The sequence below is a fragment of the Saccostrea echinata genome, unplaced genomic scaffold (assembly GCF_033153115.1).
Source record: "Saccostrea echinata isolate AGI-Se365-2 ecotype Australia unplaced genomic scaffold, CSIRO_AGI_Sech_v1 ptg000033l, whole genome shotgun sequence".
NCBI classification, from domain to species: domain Eukaryota; kingdom Metazoa; phylum Mollusca; class Bivalvia; order Ostreida; family Ostreidae; genus Saccostrea; species Saccostrea echinata.
In genome coordinates this window covers 35,842,016-35,865,168 of record NW_026889782.1, presented here as the reverse complement: position 1 = coordinate 35,865,168, position 23,153 = coordinate 35,842,016, and the positions used below count along the sequence as shown (strand labels likewise).

Below are 23,153 nucleotides of genomic sequence, written 5' to 3'. Positions count from 1 at the left end.
CACATGTTTGAATCCCACTGTGGGACGTAGAGAACAGTCCTTCGTACAAACAGAGGTCCAGTGTCGCAGTTGATGCTGGCATGAAAAAAATCCCTCACTGCCCATTGGCCCTGAGTGCCGAGCATAGGTCATTTGCAGCTCTCCATCGGCAAGTGTTGGCATCTCCATATGAGTGAAAAATTCTCCAGAGGGACGTTAAAAAACAAACAAACTCTCAATGCCCAAAACAGTTTAACCTAAAAGTGAATGCAGACACAGACTATTCTTTAGACCAAGTATAGTATACTCCATATTGTTTTGTTGAGGACACAAAGTTCACAGTGGACATCAAGTAGTTTTTCCTGCTCTTTATACCCAGCTTCTTTTAAACCATATAGTCACCGAGTGCATTCGCTTTCCAACTAATTGATGAAGTTCTGACCTATGCCTATATTTGTTTAAATTCTTTCTGATTTAAGAATACATTTGACCAGTTGAAACCAAGAGTAAATGTACTACATAAAATTTCAAGGTTGTAATTAAGATTCAGTAAAAGTTATGCCCCATCCAGTATAGCAATATGTGGATGCCATGTTCAATATACCCGGTACATATTTGCTATCATTAAACTTGCAGAGACCATGAATCAAAATAATTCAAATACTTAAAAATCATTTTATTTTTACTGCTAGTCAAAATACAGTCACTCAAGCATATCCTTTGTTAATTTGAAAAAAAAAATGATAGTTTAACATTTATTATTAATACCATACCAAAGCACAAGATAGTGCACTTCTTACATAATCCAATGATTCATGCTGTGATTTTACCTATTTAGATGTTTCTTATTTACAGTTCAGTATACATGATATACCAGTACAATGTGACATTAACCTAGAATCAATTAAATGGATCATTACTATTCTGTTTTTAAGAAGTTTGCAGGGTAAAAAGTATAATAAAATAAAAATGTTGATACATTTATTGATTGCATATGCTAAAACCTTTTATAAAATATCAAACATTGTATCATAACAGCTTTTACAAATTAATTCAATACATTCAAAGGTACAAAAATCAAATTATTTTCATCCACAGTTTTATCATATTCAGTTGAACAACAGCTACATCTATTATATAAAATGTATGGTAGTTGGCACTGATGGTTTATATACAGACCTGCCTACCCTTTTCATTGCGAGGGTGTAATTTCAAGACTCAATTAAGTGGAATTTATGAGGTAAAGGCGTAATCCTTTATGTTTCCCTACTTTGATGTTTTGCAAAGCTACTATATTGTCTGAATCAACCTGAAATTGTACATCATTGAACAAAGCAAGCATGAATGTTTCTTTTTCAAATCATTTATAGACAAAAAGTCCCTTTGTTGTAAAAACTGGTATCGTAATTGCAGTCAAATCAAACTTATTTATCTAACATTCCTAATGAACGTTTGGAAAAAAATTAGCAAATCACATAATTCAGAGTTTCAATCGCATATTAATACAAATTCTATATTATTCCGCTATTTCGATTTTGTTTTTCTTACATTTACTTGTCTCTATGTTGTTCTTAGCAATGTAAGAATAAACCAAATTGAAAATTAAACTGACTTTACCTATTGCACACATCATTCAAAAGTTTTGTTTCCTTAATTTTGGCATGCAACCCGTTTAAAAGGCATAACTACAACGTGTATTACGTATGTTGTTTGTATCATAAATAATCATATCGTGAAGAACCGAAACCCTCCATTAATTAGTATTAATTACCTTCTCGTTTTCATTAAGGAAAGCCTTTACTTTAACTCCAAAGTTAGCCTTTCATTAAGTTGTTTATGAAAAAATATTTAAAAGCGTAAAATTCGTTTTCATGGCGTAACAGCGTAATTTTGTGGTAAAAAGCGGAAAAATTACGCCAAAAGTGGAAGGGTAGGCAGGTCTGTATATATCCTGAGCAAAGAAAAAACATACCTAATCAAAGAATACAAAGCTCACTTCTATAAATGTTATCTACTAGTAAGGCAAAGTCTCACTTAACAAACACTCTGGTAATGTATATCACCTGGATCCAAAATCTATGCAAGTTGGTCTGGGTTAGATTTAACTGCTCAATAACCCTGAAAATGTATGTTACATCCATCATCAGAAGCAGGATACATCATCTATGTTTACTGATCACCAAAGAGTATATTGTTACTTTGAATGAACCTTCTCTAAAAAACTGGTCATTAATCCAGAATATCTAAGTCAAATCAAGGATTGGTACCCTGAAACATTTACATGTACATACATCATCTTTGCAGGTTTGTTCAACATAGAGTTTATAATTACATGAGAATAGGACTGCTCAAAACACTTAATCTTGTGGAGTCCCCCATGTGGCGCAAAGGATAGAGTTTGTAATCTAGAGTCGCGAGTAAGGATTTAATCCTTAAGTCTCAGGTTCAAATCCACTGGGGATGTGGGGACCAGTCCTTCAGATTAGACCATATAAACCGAGGTCCCGCCTAGCAGTTGATGTGGGCACAAAAAAGATCCCTTACTGCTCAAGGCCCTTAGTGCAAAGTATAGGTCAAATTTTGCAGCTCTCCACCAGCAAGTAGTGGCATCTCCATATGGATGAAAAATTCTTGAGAGGGATGTTAAACAACAAACAAACAAAAACAAAAAAAAACACATGAGGAAAATGTAGATCAGGTCAAGCATCTGAAGTAAATCTGTTAATGTGCTTTAGTCCATGCAAGTTTGTCCAGGTAGAGCTTAGGAATGAACCTTGCTCCTTAAATTTTAACTGGGATGACAATGCTAGGTATATAGTGAGAACTCATCTAGACTGTCCAGAAAATCTAAAAAATATTTAGCAACTTCTTACTTGCATGATTTAAAAAAATCTGCAATCTAACATTATTTCAAAAAAAATTTCAACACATTTTCTAATTTTCAACAAATTCAATGCACTATGAGACGATTTAACATTTCTTAACCACATACACTGTACTTAAAGTGCAATATACATGCATTATACTGTATGTTAAATCTTTACAGTTTTCTTCCAGTACTCTAATAGTATATGAAATATGAAGATTACCAACAGTGATCAAGCTTTAAAGTCCATTGAAACAATACATAATTAGAGCAGAGCAAACAGACTCTAAAAACACCAGGTGAAATGGAGGAGAAAGCATTTCCTGCCATGTGCTCCTTGACATGATTGGGCAAATGGAAAAATTCACAAACAATTCAGTGTAAACAATTTTGATGAAAAACATTAGTCAACATTCAACTTAATGATCGATTGAATTTGCTATAACAATTAATTTACACGTAAGTGTACACACATGTATGCATACTAGATGAATTATTTCACAATATCCAAAATTGGACAATAATAGTTTCTAATCTAGCTAGACAACAGGAAATTTTCATTATTACTTAAATTACATGAAACTATTGAAGTCTATGAGATACAAATTATATCTAAAAATTATACACATTTTAACAAGTGTTTACAGTTTAGTGTATTTATTATACACAAATGATGACTTAGTAATTATGACTTACTAGTAAAGTCCACAGATTGACTTCCAGATTTCAGCTCAAAGGCTTGAAGATTTTTAGTGGCATTTTTTTTTCACTGAATATTTTCATTTTTATTTTTAAGACGCTGTTTTTGTTGAGGTCTTTCAGCAGTTTGATGCAATCCAAGAACTCCAAGGGCAATTTAAGAACTCCTGAATTTCTTTCTTACCTGGAAAAAATAAAAATTTAAAAGTTTAAAATATATTCAACTTACATGAAGAAAACTAGTAAAACTAGTGATAATGTAATAGACCTTTCAGATGTTCCAAAGCAGCTACATGTATCTATACTACTATATTAAAATAATAGACTCGAATTTTTGGCCTTTAATAAATCGGAAGAGTACTGTCGTTTGTTTTATATATTTTAAACATCATTGGTACTTGAAGATTACCAATTTGTTTTTATTTTTTTCTCAATTAAGCTTCGCTAATTAATAATCAACGAAAATTCCTCAAAAAATTCCGGAAATCATCTGGATTTTTTGGATTTTACAATCTTGCGCGTGCGTATTACATTCACGCTAAATCACGGTGTTCAAATCAGAGAAGACAAAAGTAATTTGAACTAAGTAGATATATATTTGTTATTTTATAATTTTCTCTAATAAGAAATCATAAATATATATGAACAAAATATATAGCAGATTTCCAATGAAAATTTACACGTATTTGTATTAATGTTTCTGAGTTTATCCATGCAAATGTGATATTGTGGCCACTTGGGTAATCATTCGCCATTTCGGAGACGCATTTATTATAAGTTATTTACGTCTCTGGTCATCTCAACGGAGGCAAAAAGCTCATGATCGTAGGAGTAATATTATTGTAACCATGCACCAGATTTTATTTTATCCTTCCTTTCTTTTATGCTTTTTTGAGGGGAAAGGGGGATGTTACAACTCCAGCTAGAATCACATCTTAATGAAGTATGCATTCTTTTTCCACCAGAAATTACAATAACATTATTTTCATTTCTTAACTTTGAAATAAATCGAAATAATCAAATAACGTCAATATAACCGATATTTTCAATTTGAAATGTGTCTAAATGATTGCAACTTGAATTTGTTCGCCATGTTTACTATTACCTTCACTGCTGAAATTTATAACTTCACCTCCAAAAATTTCTTTAACTTTGAAAAAAAAAGTGGGTGAAATATGTATATAGAAGGGACAGCCTGTTCTTCTAAATATGTAAAGGTTGCCGTGGTAACTACGCTTGATAGGTAGTCTGAAGTCAGCCCTTGCGGCCCGTACAGTTCATTCTATCAATGCTACTAAAATATCGATTGTTTGTAAAATTTAATCCATGCATAGTTTTTCTCAAAACTATGAGGTGGGACAAAATTAAGATCGTAAAAATATTTATTCAATGATGAAATGAATTATATTTAATCGTAGCAAACAAACTTATGTTTTATTAAATCGCCACAAGAAAAAATACACCTGATATTATTAATTTTTATTATGATCTCTTGAACAACCAGTATGTTTTTTTTTTTTGGGGGGGGGGGGGTTATTTGCAAGATAATCTGTTCTGCTTCACATCTGCTAAATTGTGTAGAAATACCAGTATAGCACATTTGTCCATTTTCATTTCTGCCTTTACAGATTATATACATGTCTATTACCTGTGTATATATAGAATATATGTATTAGCAGTGCTTAATAACTCTTTTATTGTTGAGGTCATATTTTGAACAAGTTGAGACCTGCAGTGTTAAAATTGTTACAAAATTTTTTACACCTTTAGTTTAATAACTAATTGTGTAAAAGTACCAGCTAAATACATTTCTTCATTTTCATTACTTTGCTTGATATGTATCAGCAGTGCTCAACTCTTTGTTGTTGTCATATTTTCAATAAATATCCATAATTTCTTTTATTAAATCTGTTTGGAAAGGTGAAATTTATGTAAGCTCCGGAGTGATTCGAACTCATGACTTGATTTATAGCTAAATGGGGGTCAAACCCATTCTGCGCTACGCCGTTACGCAACAATTTTGCAAAAAAAAAAACAAAAAAAAAAAAAAAAAACCAAAAAAAACAAAAAAAAAAAAAACAAAAAAAAAAAAACAGAATTATATTCACTTTCATTGTTTATTTCAAAAGTACCTTACAATATATGAATGTTTCGATGTATCTATTTTGTAAATGTCCGATATATGCACATGGATGCATTCATAACAATGTCAACCCGTGCACGCACGGGTCAAAGTCTAGTCTAATTAAAAAATATAAAGTTTGAAGTATTTAGAGTCACCTGTATTCTGAACAAGCATAAGGGATATGTGTATTTGACAGACAGATGAATGAATAGACTGATCACTATAGAGCACCTTAGTCTTTTTTCAATAATCTTTATATTAGTGAAAATCAAATAGGAACTAGAGTGTTTCAAGGAATGTATATGTCACCTGCTAGGTATCGTCATTAAAGAGGTAAATAAATCTAAGAGTGGTCAGCTATTAATTTAATATTAGCATGGAGGTTCAAGCATTTGCCTGCAAGGAAAAAAAGGACCCAAAAGTATTTAAAAGACTGGGATAGAATCTGGCAATCAGAGAAAATATGGTTCCCCAGTCCTCAAATGAATAATTTAATTGAAATTATGAGGAATAACTATTTATCATTTTATTAATACACATGTAGGTGCTTCCAACAATCCTCGGAGGAAAGGAATTTCAGACTGTCTTTACTTTAATTGTCACTTTGTCAGTCAACACGATTCATTGTGGAATACTGATCCCAATGTATTTTCATAGTATTTAAATATAAGTTTGTGTGGTAACTGAATTTCATACAGTTTCAAAGTATAGTATCATGAGCTCAAAAACATATATAAATGCTAATTATCAAAACCCTGCCTCTCAAAATTTTGGAGATATAAGGTGTGACAGACGGACAGACAGACACCAGGTAAAGTGATCTCTAAGTGTCGTTCTTCTCTGCAGTTGACACAAAAATGAAAGTTAGTCAATTTTTGACCATGTATATCACTTCAGTGATGAAAGGAATGCTGAAGTGGTAAGTCTATCCTAATTATTTGAAAATACGGCAACCCCATTGGTCAGAATTTAATACATATGCTGTCCAGCCTTAATTTCATTGGCATAAAGCAGCACAAAATACGATTTAATTGGATGGTGCAACTTGTTTTTCTAGGGGGCGCTGTTGCAACCCTGGAAAAGAAAACAGGACTGGGGCTTGCCCCTAGGGGGCACTTACTGACCGGAAGTAAACAAACAACAGAAATAGCAATACATTAGAAATATGTCCATAGGACATGTATGCCCGCCGAGTGTATAGTAATGCAACATGAAATTTTGTGTTAGTGTATGAAGTTTGATGAGAATATCTTGAAAAGTTTCTTTAAAATTGAAATTGAGATCTAAAAAAAATGGATATAAATGATAAATTCTCACCAAATTATGTATAGATGCATAGCCTTAGATATCAATATTTTAAATGGTTTTAAAACCATGCAAAATGCAAATTGAAGGAAAGTGAGGTCAAGGTCACAGGAAAGGTCAAAAGTTTTTGAAATAGTTGAATAGGTCTTACTAATTATATATGTATCAGCATATTAAGTTTGATAAAGAATATCTTGAATGATTTCTTTAAAACTGAGCTAGTCACAAGCGTGGCGCCATGGTTAGAGCGTCTGCTCTAGAGTCGCGAAGTAAGGAGTTGATCCTTATGTCGCAGGTTTGAATCCCACTGTGGGACATGGAGACCAGTCCTTTGGATGAGACCTTATAAACCAAGGTCCCATGTCACAGTAGGTGCTGGCATGAAAAAGACCCTTCACTGCTCAATGGCCATGAGTGCAGAGTATAGGACAGAATTTGCAGCTTTCCACTGGCAAGTGGTGGCGTCTCCATATGAGTGTAAAATTCTCAAGAGGGACTGCAGATTACCTGTAATGATTGACCAAAATCCCTACTAGGCTTTAAACTCTTCATTCTTGACCTGTATTTCGTCAAATAAGGTTTTTCCAGTTAATTAAGGTAAAATTACTAATTGTTAAAACTGTAAATGATTTTTTTTTTTTTTTTTTTTTTTTTACCTGAGCCAGATTTTTACTTTTCTTAGAAGTGTCTGTATTTGACTGTTGGTTCCACCTATCTCAAGAAAATGATCTGTAAAAGTAAATGTTAGAAATCATAATCTGTTCTCTATCTACTATAATCATGAGAAAAGGTGTTGAAAATTAACAGATGGAGATAAAATCAGCAGTCATATTAAAGGCTTTTTTTCAATAATCAATTTATTAGTGAAAATCATAAAAGTATTAGGCAAAAAGGAAAAATAAATGTTGTCATTAATTAACCTTGCATATCTCTACAATTTTCTGATAAGAAAATTATACCCGATAGATGCAATATAATCACCCTTTGCCTGCCCCTAAATTATGATTATTTAAAACAAGGTTCTTTTAGAGGTGCCTAGGGTCGAAATTCATAGAAAAAAACCTACAAAAAACGTGAAAACCTATTTCTATCATACTGGTTTATATTTATTACAAATGTCCTCATAGTCAGCATAGCCCAGAACAATAGACCGCAGACTCTCACCATGAACATTTTTAGTGTCCTGGTTCGAAACCATTTGTTGGCACATTTTTATTTTTTCAAACTTTTTACCTGTATAAACACTAAAGAACGAGTGCACTTATGGGCCCCGGTAAATTAAATTAAGCATAATTTTCCATCTCAGATCATTAATTGATATCTAAACCATAAGATTCAACAAATTTTGAATATACAAAGAGCAAAGCCATACAATGTGGTAGGGGTCAGCCGACATTCGTGATTTTCTAAAGTAAATCGAGGACGGTCATTCATTTCAAAGCTTTTGTTTATTGTCAGCCTAACACTGTACAAACTTGTGCGATTGACAAAAAATGCATTATACATTTATAAAACTTGTGTGAAAGTAGGAAATTTGTACATGATTAGGCTTGTACTTAAAATATTAAAAATGTATGAAAAGTTCAATGTTTTTCCTATAACAAGCAAGAGCTATTTACCTGTATGACCTATGTTGAACCCACCCGTGGAATAAATTATTTAAAATACTGGTAGTCACGTGAGTTCTACCCTGGTAAACATTCCTCAAAGATGCTCACTGTAAAACATAACCACGTTTTGTATCATTATATCGAAGTCAAGCCGCATAGAGAAGTTTGTATGTATTTGGTTTTAGGAACACGGGATGGTTAGGAGAGTTTAGTGTCGTTAAAATGTAATCATAAATAAAAGTGTCAACCATTTTAACATTCATGCAAGACAATGGTACTGGTATTGAAAGCCACCTAAATACACTTTTTTTTCATTTTAAAATTTAAAGGAACTAATGTTAATACTTATTGTATTATTTCAAATGCAAGCATGCAAATTTCTTAGTTTGATCACTATGGATACAGGTATCTATACAACTTCATTCGATTTTTTTCTCGGGTAAAATAGCACAAGAAGTATCATTCGGCATACGCGCCTGTCAATGATCCACCATCAGATTGTTCAAGTGTCTGATTTAAATATCTCTCCCCTTGATTTAAATAAAAAAACTCAAAATAGGTTCGGTACGACTTTTCCGGATTTGGGGTATCTATAGACATTTAAAAAACTTCATTTGTTTCAAATCCATGCTGATTTAGGTGATGTTTTAATGTGATTTTAATTAGAAATGTCCACTTGTGTTTAACTATTACCAAAAGAGAACAATTTGGTAATACATTCTAAAGTAATATGGCACTGAAAAAGGACCCATTAAGCATTGCTTAAGTGCACTTGTCCTTTGAGTTTTTAATACAGGCTTTTGCATTTTACTTAATATATTTTCTTCCTTAAATGCATGTTTGGTGTTGATATTAAAGACATCTATGGAAATGCAGATCATAGATTCTCTTTAACTAAACGCAATCAACCGGAACTAAACCTCATTGTAAGCACACTTTGTTCGAGGACATGAATCATTCACTTTGTGTTACTCGATACTGCAGGTGTCATGAAAAAAAATCATGCCGAGAAATAATTGCTGTGTTTGCCTTTCAAGAACATAATGACATGTAATAGTACTGTTGTGCCAGTGGGAGAGATACTGTTCTATGCAGAGTAGATGCAGTTCATTCCTCGGGGAAAATGTGTGCATTGGCGATATGTTATGCTAAAAATGCATGAGGGTTTTCAGATTAGAAAAGAATGTGGTAAGTTAAGGTTTTATGTCCCATTGCCATTACTCAGTCAGACATCAAGAATGACCCTCAAACAAAGGATGTATCATTCTGTAAATACTGAGGTAGGATCACATGAACACACAGTTAAGTAGAATGAAATATATCGAGATAACAATCAGTATTCAAGCTCAAAAGCCCATCAAAAAATACAAAATAGGAGCAGAGCAAATACGGACCTCCAAAACATCAGAGGTGGGATCAGGTGCCATGGAGGAGTGAGCATCCCCTGCAGACTAGTCACACCCGCTGTGTGCTCCTTGTCACGACTGGGAAACAGTAGAAAATTCCATACACAATTCAGTGTGTAAATAATGACCTAACAATAAGTATGAAAAACGTCAGTCAGCATTTTACTTAATGATAAATTGTATTTGCTGACAAGGTCATTGTATCGACCATAGAACTTACAAAATGATGACTTTAAACAAGACTGCTGATATTCTTGTTTCAGCAATTTGTTTGTCAATAACTTACCTCCTTTTAAAAATTGTTCATACATAGAGGATGCTCTTGCATATCGAATCAACTGAGAGATATAAACCCCGTATGCAGGTGATGAAGGTATATTGCTGAATAAGTAAGGGAAGTTGATGATTGAAAAGTTAAAGTCATCACGTTTATCATAAAGCTTGGTTGTTAGATTACCATTAATGTAGAACTAAAGCAATACATGAGAAACAAGAAACTACACACGTGACCTAAAGTCAGTGACCGGAACATATATCGGTAAGCTTTTTCTAAAGACTGAACCAATATTGGTCCTATAGGTCATCTCATATTTTTAACTAGAAGTGTTCCTTTGATATACTATATTTTACTTAATTTCTATAGACTTACTATACCCTGAAAAAAAAAAGGAAAACAGGAACTACCTGTTTAAATGACCCCGACCACCGAGGTTAATCTAAAGTTTGTCCCTGCCTACCTGAAAAACAGACTGCCTCGGGCAGTCAGTAATTTCCAACTCTGGTTATGAGATGCTAAATGTTAAATATTTACAATTAAATGCTTATATTTACATTTTTAAATTCATCATAGACTGAGAAAGTCGATAAAATCATTTCTATATTAAGTCTGTATACTGTATAGGGGGAAATAACTCGCGGTGTTAATATTCGCTATATTCACGGTGTGAATAAATCCGTGAATTCAAGAAACAGTGAATAAGTTTTCAATAACCTACATGTTATATTTGGAAATTTGAGAATAGACTACGATAGGTAAATATACGTGCAGTACATGGTCATTTCAATAATTACGAATCGTACTTGTCATTCAATTATTTTAATTATCACGCTTGACATTAATTTAGATCACCCAGCAGATAATAACCTGTATTTGTAAAAAAAAAAAAGAAAAACTGTTTTAATAGCCAACACTACATGTTTCATCAATCAAAACACTAGGGTCATGGGTTTTGAATACCCGTACATAACTATGTTACGACGTGTATTTGTTACCTGCATTATCATGTTTTTATCGACATTTTGGTTTTATAAAATCATTCAAATAACTATCGAACTTGCTGATGTATATATAAATCTACCCTGTTGTTCGTGAAGTGAATACATAATGCTGATTAATGCCTTCTAGCTATGCTATGGATTACCGGTAAATGGATATAGACATTGAAGGGAGGTACATGTAACCTTAGTTATATACCAATTCCGCGAATTCAACAAACCGCGATCGTGTCAGAGGAGAGAAAAACATGAAAATTACAACCCCTGAAATTAATCCCCTATACAGTACTTCAACCGAGAAATTAGTTGAAACTGGTTCCAGAAAAGAAGCTGAAAATGTTCAATAGTTTACAGACAATACTTGACACATGATGACTGAACAAAAACAGATAGCAATAAGTAATTTAAATGACTCAGGTGAATTATAACCTGTTCAATCTTAGATCCATCTTTTTTCTAACACGAGGGTTGATCCAAAAGTTCATGGAATTTAATTATTTCTAAAATTTTATTGTGATTTGATGAAAGCAAACAATAGGCATATTTATAATATAGAGTCATTATGCAACAATACTGGAAAATTTCACCACGTTCCAATTACCAATAAGGTCACATGAGCTTTCTGAACACTGATAGTTGTAAAATCCGGGGGAGACTTCGACGTAACGTCAAGTTAAGTATGTCATGTCATGTTATAGGAGCATCTCACCCTCATGTTCAATTCAACTAAGTAATTCTACAGAATATTCTGCCTTTTTCTCCTTTCTTCTCTCAAGAAAAGCCTGGGTATCCACCAATCGACTTATCTTTATATTACATTCATATTTCAAAAATACTCCCCATCTTTCCATATGATGTTCCAATTCAGTAGCAAAGTCAAGCACAGTACGTCAGCGGTCAACATCCATCAACGCTTAATTTGTCTACGAGAAAAACAGACCCTCCAAAAGCAGCCACACCATGGAAGTTCTATTGTTCTTAAATTTCTCACGCCACTGGAAAATCAGTTGCTAAATGCATTTTTCTCCAGCCTGTATCAGTAGTATACCCCTTTAAGTCAGAGTGTTCCTAAGATTTTAACAAAACTTATAACTTGACTGAAATGTGACGTTCTCTAACAATTAAAAGATGAACAAGAAATCATCAACTAATAATCTAAATATCAAGTTAAATCAGTAAAACTCTCACATACAGGTATATTAGTGGTCAAGCAATCGTAATTATGACAAAATTCTCATTTTATTTGCCACTTGGCGCAGGTTTTTTCTTATATCACATATTAAGAATTAAAATGATAATGAACGAGTAAATGTCTCCCCTGCATTTTAAAACATCCTTTGCTATGGCAACTGCCATAGAGTTACTATCATTAAAATTTAAAATATTTTTTTATCAAAAAAATTCAACAAGTGTCTATATTCTTATTTGTAATTTTCAACCACTTTCACAAATAAATAAATAAAATAAGAAGAAATTCCATGAACTTTCGGATCAATCCTCGTACATGTCAGTCATTAAATTTATATAATATACAGTATGCATAAGGGAGACCAAATGTATTATTACTGCATTAAGGAGACCAACCACTATCCATATGTAAATCAGTATTCAACCACTTTCACTAATAAAAAAATGAAATATGAAGAAATTCCATGAGCATTTGAATCAACCCTTGTACATGTCAGTCATTAAATTAATATAATATACAGTATGCATAAGGGAGACCAAATGTATTATTACTGCATTAAGGAGACCAACTACTCTCCACATGTAAATCAGTATTCAACCGCTTTCACTAATAAATAAAACAAGATGCCCAGGGGCCACATCGATCACCTGAGCACTATGGCTAGGAAAAAGCAGAAATCACTTCAATCTTGAAAGGTTGAAAAGTTTAAATATAAAAGTGGTTGGGGGGGGGTGTCATGAATTGAACAAATTTGAATCTACATTATCTGAGGATGCTTCCATTTAAATATGACCAATCATGGCTTTGCTGCTCTTGAGTAGAAGATTTTTAAAGATTTAACCTATGTATTCCTATGTAAAACTTTGATCACCCATTGTGGCCCCACCCGACCCCCAGGGGTCATGTTTGAACAAACTTGAATGTACACTATCTAAGAATGCTTCCATATAAATATGACCAATCATGGCTCTGCTATTCTTAACAAATAGTTTTTTTTAAAGATTTTTACTATGTGTTCCTATGTAAAACTTTGATCGCCCATTGTGGCCCCACCCGACCCCCGGGGGTCATGATTCGAACAAATTTGTATGTACACTATCTGAGGATGCTACCATATAAATATGACCAATCATGGCTCTGCTATTCTTAACAAATAGTTTTTTTAAAAGATTTTTACTATGTGTTCCTATGTAAAATTTGATCGCCCATTGTGGACCCACCCGACCCCCGGGGGTCATGATTTGAACAAATTTGAATGTACACTATCTGAGGATGCTTCCATGTAAATCTGACCAATCATGGCTTTGCTGTTCTTGACAAGAAGATTTTTGAAGATTTTCCCATATATTCCCATGTAAAACTTTGATCGCCCATTGTGGACCCACCCGACCCCCGGGGGTCATGATTTGAACAAATTTGAATGTACACTATCTGAGGATGCTTCCATGTAAATCTGACCAATCATGGCTTTGCTGTTCTTGAGAAGATTTCTGAAGATTTTCCCATATATTCCTATGTAAAACTTTGATCGCCCATTGTGGCCCCACCCGACCCCCGGGGGTCATGAGTTGAAGAAACTTGAATCTACACTACCTGAGGATGCTACCATATAAATATGACCAATCATGGCTTTGCTGTTCTTGAGAAGAAGATTTTTAAAGATTTTTTCTGTATATTTCTTATGTAAAACTTTGATCGCCCATTGCGGCCCCACCCTACCCGGGGGTCATGATTTGAAGAAACTTGAATCTACACTACCTGAGGATGCTTCCACATAAGTTTCATGTTTTCAAGCACAGTGGTTCTTGAGAAGAAGATTTTTAAAGATTTTTTCCTATATATTTCTATGCAAAACTTTGATCGCCCATTGTGGACCCACCCGACCCCCGGGGGTCATGATTTGAACAAATTTGAATGTACACTATCTGAAGATGCTTCCATGTAAATCTGACCAATCATGGCTTTGCTGTTCTTGAGAAGATTTCTGAAGATTTTTCCATATATTCCTATGTAAAACTTTGATCGCCCATTGTGGCACCACCCGACCCCCGGGGGTCATGAGTTGAAGAAACTTGAATCTACACTACCTGAGGATGCTTCCAAGTAAATATGACCAATCTTGGCTTTGCTGTTCTTGAGAAGAAGATTTTTGAAGATTTTCCCATATATTCCTATGTAAAACTTTGATCGCCCATTGTGGCCCCACCCGACCCCCAGGGGTCATGATTTGAAGAAACTTGAATCTACACTACCTGAGGATGCTACCATATAAATATGACCAATCATGGCTTTGCTGTTCTTGAGAAGAAGATTTTTAAAGATTTTTCCTGTATATTTCCTATGTAAAACTTTGATCGCCCATTGCGGCCCCACCCTACCCCCGGGGGTCATGATTTGAAGAAACTTGAATCTACACTACCTGAGGATGCTTCCACATAAGTTTCATGTTTTCAAGCACAGTGGTTCTTGAGAAGAAGATTTTTTAATGATGCCATTAATTTTTCACAAATTCTTAATTATCTCCCCTTGGAAGAAGGCGTGGCCCTTCATTTGAACAAACTTGAATCCTCTTTACCCAAGGATACTTTGTGGCAAGTTTGGTTGAATTGGCCCAGTGGTTCTTGAGAAGAAGTCGAAAATGTGAAAAGTTTACAGACGGACAGACAGACGGACAGACGGACTGCAGACAAAATGTGATCAGAAAAGCTCACTTGAGCCTTCGGATCAGGTGAGCTAAAAAAATATGAAGAAATTAGTGATGAGACATCAGTTAATTTTCATAATCGATCATCGGTTGGAATCGGTTACTGCTTCTGATGCGATTTCACCCATTATAATTGGATTTCTTCATAGTTTTGTATACAAAAAGCAGACTATTACAATAATTTTATTTATTTCTTTAACATGAATATATAAAATACATAATATATTATTTTCTTTGTTGTTTTGCTTCTTTTACACTTTCTAGACCTAAAAATATTTACAGTGGACACCCAACATGGCTGCCTAGCGGCAGAAAACGAACTTCAAAAAGTCGTGGGGGGAATTGATCACTCTATATTTAAGGTAAATGTTGACTAAGTTGCATATTTTATATCTCAAATAAAAGACACAATTAATATTTTTTGAATAAAAAGAATCAGCTGATTGATCAAACCAAAGAGCAAACACAGATTTGGCAGAAAAAAAAAAATTCACCCGGGGGTAAATTGAATGGGTCGGTCGGGTTATTACAGGAAACAAAAATAATTTTTTTTAGGCCCTATATATGCATCTTCGGTTTTTAATCACCTCTGCTTCGTGCTAGTTGGCTTGTATCAGATGCAGATGCCATTTTCTTTCGTTAAGAAGAAATAAATTTTAAACCAGAAATGGATAATTCCAGAATGTATTGTATTAGAAGTATGTTTCCGATGATCGATTATGAAAAACTATAATCGATCATCGGAATCGGTAGCATTTTTTTTGTCGACAATCGATGTTTTCTGATTATCAGTACAACACTAGAAGAAATTCCACGAACTTTTGGATCAACCCTCGTACATGTCAGTCATTAAATTTATATAATATACAGTATGCATAAGGGAGACCAAATGTATTATTACTGCATTAAGGAGACCAACTACTATCCACATGTAAATCAGTATTCAACCACTTTCACTAATAAATAAATAAAATATGAAGAAATTCCATGAACTTTTGGATCAACCCTCGTACATGTCAGTCATTAAATTTATATAATATACAGTATGCATAAGGGAGACCAAATGTATTATTACTGCATTAAGGAGACCAACTACTCTCGATCCACATGTAAATCAGTATTCAAAACTTGAGATTTTAATACCCTAATAATTTACATGTTTAGTTACATGAACTAAATCTATTTACCTTTGTCATAATGCAAGAACTGTTTTACATTCAGCCAACTTTAACATTACACATGCATACAGTGTATGCCATGCATTAGGAAGACCAGATGCATTATTTCAACATTAAAGAAACCAACTACAATGGAACAATTAGACAGTATTCCAAAATGTTCATTCCAATACCATGGTATTTTCCCTTAATTTGTTTGATGACTTAAATCAATTTATCTCAGCCAGAATTGGAACAAAAAAACTAATCATAAAAGTGGCCAAACACATGAACAGACAGATGGACATGATGATTCCTATGCTTGTATACACCCAAAGTTGCCAAAGTAGAGCAGATGCAGTGGTTAGAGCATCTACTCTAGAGTCGCGGAGAAAGAAGCTGATTCTTACATTGCGAGTTTGAATCCCACTGTGGGACATGGAGACCCGTTCTTCAGATGAGACAGAGGTATTAACCGAGGTCCCATGTCACAGTAGGTGCTGGCTCGATAAAGATCCCTCAATGCTCAATGGCCATAAGTGCTGAGTATAGGACAAAAATTTGCAGCTCTCCACCGACAAGTGGTGGCGTCTCCATATGAGTGAAAATTCTCAAGAGGGACGTTAAACAACAAACACTATACACCCAAAACTTTGTTTGCAGAAGATTTTGTGATACATGCTTTACAAGTATACATATTGTTCATAAGGGAATAAAAATGCTATAATATATCATTAAGGAAAGCAACTGAACTTAAATGTGCACTTCTAATTGAACTAAACAAAATTACCCTTTGTCAGAATGTAGATTTATAAACAGGAAGGCTGTTTTTCTTAATTTTTTCCATGTCAGATTCAGACTGTTCTTGAAAAAATTCTGGCATACACCCTGTAAAAGTGAACAGTGCAGATAATAAAGAGCTTCTAAATAAACTGCATAATATTTAAATGATCCACTTAAAAGGGATAACAAATGCATTTAACTCCATCAAGGAGACCAACTGATATCCATATATATATAAATCAGTACATGTATTTTAATTGTGATATTTTAATATCCTAGTAATTTACATGTTTAGTTTCATGAAATAAATCTATTTACCTTTGTCCAATGACCAATGAGCACAAGCACTGATTTTTCCTCTTTTTTCTTAACGGAATCACCAGGGCCAGTCTGCTGTCCATATGATTCTGGCATATGTACACTCTGTAAAATGCATATTTGTACCATGTACAGGCATATGAACAATATTTCTATACTACATACATGCATCATTAAACTTAATAATCTTTTTTCCCAAAATTCATTATTCATAGTGTTTTGCTGTTAGCAAAATTCAACAAAAACTATACCGTATATATACTTGCCTATAAGGTGGTCCACCTATAAGTCAGTTGTATTTTTTGAGGTTATTTTGGAGGGATTTGCTATTGACCCGCTTATAAATCAGTACAACTTTTTGCCAGAATCAATTGACAATTTCAAATCAATGCTCTGATGTTTTAACCTGGTTTCAAAATACTAATCTTTTTATGACTCACCTATAAGCTGGACATAGAGTATATACAGTACCTGCATTATACATGCATTAGGAAGACCAAATGCATTATTGCAATATTAAAGAGACCATTGTGGCAAATGAAATCAATGTATGAATTGTATTCAAAACTACGGGTGTACTAATTTGTCTGAAGTATATCATGATATAATGTGATACACAAAGACTTTAACAGGATATGTATATATACCCACATGCCTAAATGTAACAACAGGAATTATCGTTCTACAATAATTTACTGAAATTGCCAATATGTATAAACAAAAGCAAACTTTGTTTCGATTGTATGAACTTTAAGTTTTCTTTTTACACCACGGTCAGATAATCTAACTATCCCCTGGTTGGCTACTGGGTCCTTCGTTAGATTGCCCTATCGGACATGATATTTACTGAACATTTGATTTTTGGTACTGACTTTTATACTCAAAATAATGTCTTTAATTGTTTAATTTCTTGAGTTCAATATCACTTTGATGTGTTCAGTGTTTACTTTGATATGTAATGATGTGTATAAGCGTGTATTTTCGATAATTTAAATTTCTAGTACAGTAGTCGTCCCCAAGCTGCTGTTTCATTATCGTGTCATAGTATCTCTGAGAGTGCATTTTATTAACACCTCCAAATCACCTGGCCTGCGTAATTAAATTTAACTACCAAAAACAACAGCTTGGGACTAATAAGGTGTGATTATCAGCAATGGTCCCATGAAGCCTGTGCTAGACCTAATGGAAACGTTCAACAGACCGTAAAATTAGCATAATGGGATTATTGTTTACTAAGGTGTGAATTCAGTGGAGCGAGAATTTGTTGGACTTCGAGATAACGCATGTGTTTATAGCACTTGGGACCGTAAATCTACTTCGAGATAAGCGAGGTATTCGAGATTTTCGTGTTCGAGATACTGGGGTTTTTTAAAATCATAAATATAATAAAAACGGCCGGGACCGTTGATTCACTTCGAGATATCCGTGGTATTCGACATACCGGTGCTCGAGATACCGAAGTTTACCTGTATATCGATACATATCTAGATTAATGAATATATCGTATCGAAAACAAGAGGCCCATGGGCCACAATGCTCACCTGAGCACATTGGCTAGGAAAAAGCACAAATCACTTCAGTATTGAAAAGTTTAAAGGGGAGGGGGCTTGGATTTTGAACTACCTGAGGATGCTTCCATATCAATATAACAAATGGCTTTACTGTTCTTGAGCAGAAGATTTTTTAAGATTTTTTTCCTATATATTCCCTTTTTAAAAATTTGATCCCCCATTGTGGACCCTCCCTAACCCCCCCCCCCCCCCCCCAATCATTTGAACAAACTTGAATCTACACTACCTGAGGATGCTTCCATATCAATATGACTAAACATGGCTTTTCTGTTGATGAAAAGATTTTTTCCTATATATTCCTATGTAAAAATTTGATCCCACATTGTGGCCCCACCCTACCCCTGGGGTTTATGATTTGAACAAACTTGAATCTACACTACCTGAAGATGCTTCCATATCAATATGACAAAACATGGCTTTGCTATTCCTGAGAAGAAGATTTTTCAAGTTTTTTTCCCTATATATTCCTATGGAAAACTATGATCCCCCATTGTGGCCCCACCCTACCCCTGGGGGTCATGATTTGAAAAAACTTGAATCTACACTACCTGAGAAAGCTTCCATATCAGTATGACAAGACATGACTTTGCTCACTGTTCTTGAGAAGAAGATTTTTGAAGTTTTTTCCTATGTATTCCTATGTAAAACTTTGATCCTCAATTGTGGCACCACCCTAACCCTGGGGGTCATGATTTGAACAAAGTTAAATCTACACTATCTGAGAATGCTTCCATATCAATATGACTTAACAAGGCTTTGCTGTTCTTGAGAAGAAGATTTTTCATTTTTTTTTCTGTATATTCCTATGTAAAACTTTGATCGCCCCTTGTGGCCCCACCCTACCCCGAGGGGTCATGATTTGATACAAACTTGAATCTTCACTACCTGAGGATGAATCCACATCAATATGACTAATTGTGACTTTGTTGTTCTTGAGAAGAAGATTTTTCAAGATTTTTTTCTACATATTTCTATGTAAAATTTTGATCCACCCATTGTGGCCCTACCCTACCCCTGGGGGTCATGATTTGTACAAAATTTAATCTACACTACCTGAGAATGATTCCATATCAATATGACTAATTGTGGCTTTGTTGTTCTTGAGAGAAAGGTTTTTAAAGATTTTTTTCTATAAATTCCTATGTAAAATATTGATCCCCCATTGTGCCCCCCCCCCACCCGGGGGTCATGATTTTGTACAAACTTGAATCTACACTGCCTGAGGATACTTCCATATAAATTATGACTAATTGTGGCTTTGTTGTTTTTAAGAAAAACAACTTCAAGATTTGTCCTACACATTTCTATGTAAAACTTTGATCCCCCATTGTGGCCCCACCCGACCCCTGGGGGTCATGATTTGAACAAACATGAATCTGCACTATCTGAGGATAATTCCATATCAATATGCCTAATTGTGGCTTTGTTGTTCTTGAGAAAAAGATTTTTAAAGATTTTTTTCTATATATTCCTATGTAAAACTTTGATCCCCCCTTGTGGCCCCATCCTACCCCTGGGGGTCATGATTTGAACAAACTTGAATCTACACTACCTGAGGATGATTCCATATCAATATGACTAATCATGGCTTTGTTGTTCTTGAGGAGAAGATTTTTAAAGATTTATTCCTATATATTCCTATGTAAAACTTTGATCCCCCATTGTGGCTCCACCCTACCCCAGGGGGTCATGATTTGAACAAACTTGAATCTACACTATGTAATGAAGGTCTCACCTAAGTTTCAACTTTTACAGCCCAGTGGTTCTTGAGAAGAAGATTTTTAAAAGATACCACTAAATTTTCACTAATTCTTAATTATCTCCCCTTGAAAGAGGGTGTGGCCCTTCATTTGAACAAACTTGAATCCCCTTTACCCAAGGATGCTTTTTGGCAAGTTTGGTTGAAATTGGCCCAGTGGTTCTTGAGAAGAAGATGAAAATGTGAAAAGTTTACAACAACAACAACAATGACAAAGACGACAACGACGACAGACAACGGACAAATTTTGATCAGAAAAGCTCACTTGAGCCTTTGGCTCAGGTGAGCTAAAAATAACTTATGGGCAGGCAGTTTTTTTATGTAATTGTGTGAAAAACTTGGGAATTTCAATCACCAAAGATTATATTTACCGGTAACTGTTTTGAATTAAAACTGATCAAAAATGACATAATCATTAAGGAGGTAGCACATCTTAAATGATTATTACAAAATCATAAAAATACATAGACAACTTTACTTAACATGTTGATTTTACAGTCAAGAAAAGTTTGAATTTGAAGTGTAATTTTTAAAGACGGTGAGACAAAAAATTAAAAATGAGTAAAAAACAATTATTATTTTTTTTAAAATTCATGCATAATGATTTATAAGACTTTTTTGACAGAATTGTTAAAGAATTCAATATATTGCATATCGCATTAAAAAATGTCTTTTTTTTTTTTTTTTTTTTTTTGCTCAATACACAGCCCTAGCAAAAATGATATACAACAAGGACTTTGATTGGATTATTAACATTCATACGATTGATCATAATTATTAACTGTTATTGCACTTTCATTTTCAAAATATTGTTAGGTACATTGTTTGTTCACTCTTTTGCATTGATGTTATAATTTATAAAAGAGTATTTCAGCAGAAAAAATTATCAATTTACCTTTCTTGGAATAAAGACATGTTGACCCTTGAGCTGAGATTTTCTCTCTTTCCATAGGTTTGTTACACTGGGGTCCACATGATTCTAGCAGAGACCCTGTAAAAAAGGACTTAACTATGGAAAAGCATGAAGAATATATGCCTATTATACATATCTTAAATTCTAATGAAAACAATGTTTTTTAATTAAGATTCATATATTTCTAATGATTGACATAATACAAACTGTACAAATTCAAAATAAAATATGCATGTCTATATTATACACTGTACCTTAAGCAGACCAATTGCATTATTACATCCTTCAGGAGACCAACTTAAATCAATGTTTGAGAACTACTTGTGAGAACAATAAATTTGTCTACTTTACAGTACTAAATGTACATGGAATCTATAGGATCATGTTACTTTAACTGGCCTGCCTTAGTTCAACACAGTAATCTAACAAAGAAATTGAGCCAAAACAACATTTTAAGACTTTTTGAACAGTGCATGTTCCTATCATTTCAAAACCATTACCAGTAAAAATGGTAATATAGGAAAATGATGACAATTAATTAATATTGTACTTTCAGGTATATTAGATGAATTAATCTGATTTGTCAAGAAACATTTGTTAAAAAGCACTATTATCCGCTGAATAGTGAAGCCACGCCCAGTGTCGCAACAGTCAACATGGCTTGACGACGGGTGATATTCCAAAAAATAGTGACTGCGCAGATTTATGCACTCAAGGTTCGCTATTATTTGTATAAAACATTCAGTATAATATAATAAATATTGCATGTAGTTGAGTGTAATATTGAAAATTTTCACCCCTCGAAAACCAAATACGTCAAAAAGGGGATGGGTTTCTTTTCCAACTTCTACATAGTTTCGCCCCTGCAAAAACTGGTATAGACCTTGGAAATGTTTAAACGGGCTAAGAGAAATCAAATGCATCAAGAGTACTTAATTGTTTTTACCCAAGTTACATGCCAAAAAAGATTCAGAGAGACGTCACATAAAGTTAATGTTGATTTGAACTGAAGTTAGGGTGTCAAAAGTCATTCACGTCCAAAAGTGACATTGATCATGTGTGGTAGATAATAAACTCCTACGAGCTAAATATGCTGCCATAATCAAGTGAGGATCTTTCCCTAATCCTATATATAAATCCATTTACAATATTATATGCACTTAAGCAGCTGTTTATGACATTGTAAAATTATATAAACAAGACTGGTTTATATAATTTATATCAATTTATATAAATAATAATGTAATTTATATATAATTTTATCAAGATAAGTGTATGGGGTAGAGGGAGCAGACATTGAGAATCAATGTTGTCGGACCTCATGAAACTAAACAAACAGTCTTCCAAATAACCCGGGAGTCCAATGCCAGGGACCTGTTAAATTTGCAGCCGGGCATGTAAAAATTGCCAAATTACATGTCCGAAGAGGGCATATGTGAATCTTCTTTCATTGTACGATCTTTACTTGCCATTTATTCTGTCCTTCCCCCATTA

General features: G+C 33.9%; 1 long non-coding RNA gene across 1 annotated transcript; it reads right to left on the bottom strand.

Moving 5' to 3' along the window:
- Positions 1-3,291: 3,291 nt before the first annotated feature.
- On the bottom strand, positions 3,292-21,725 carry LOC133198888 (uncharacterized). The gene is made up of 5 exons (XR_009722647.1): positions 21,642-21,725; positions 17,417-17,521; positions 17,106-17,203; positions 7,631-7,703; positions 3,292-3,728 (listed from the first exon to the last, which is right to left on the bottom strand). It is a non-coding gene; the product is annotated as an uncharacterized LOC133198888 (long non-coding RNA).
- Between the last annotated feature and the right edge of the window lie 1,428 nt (positions 21,726-23,153).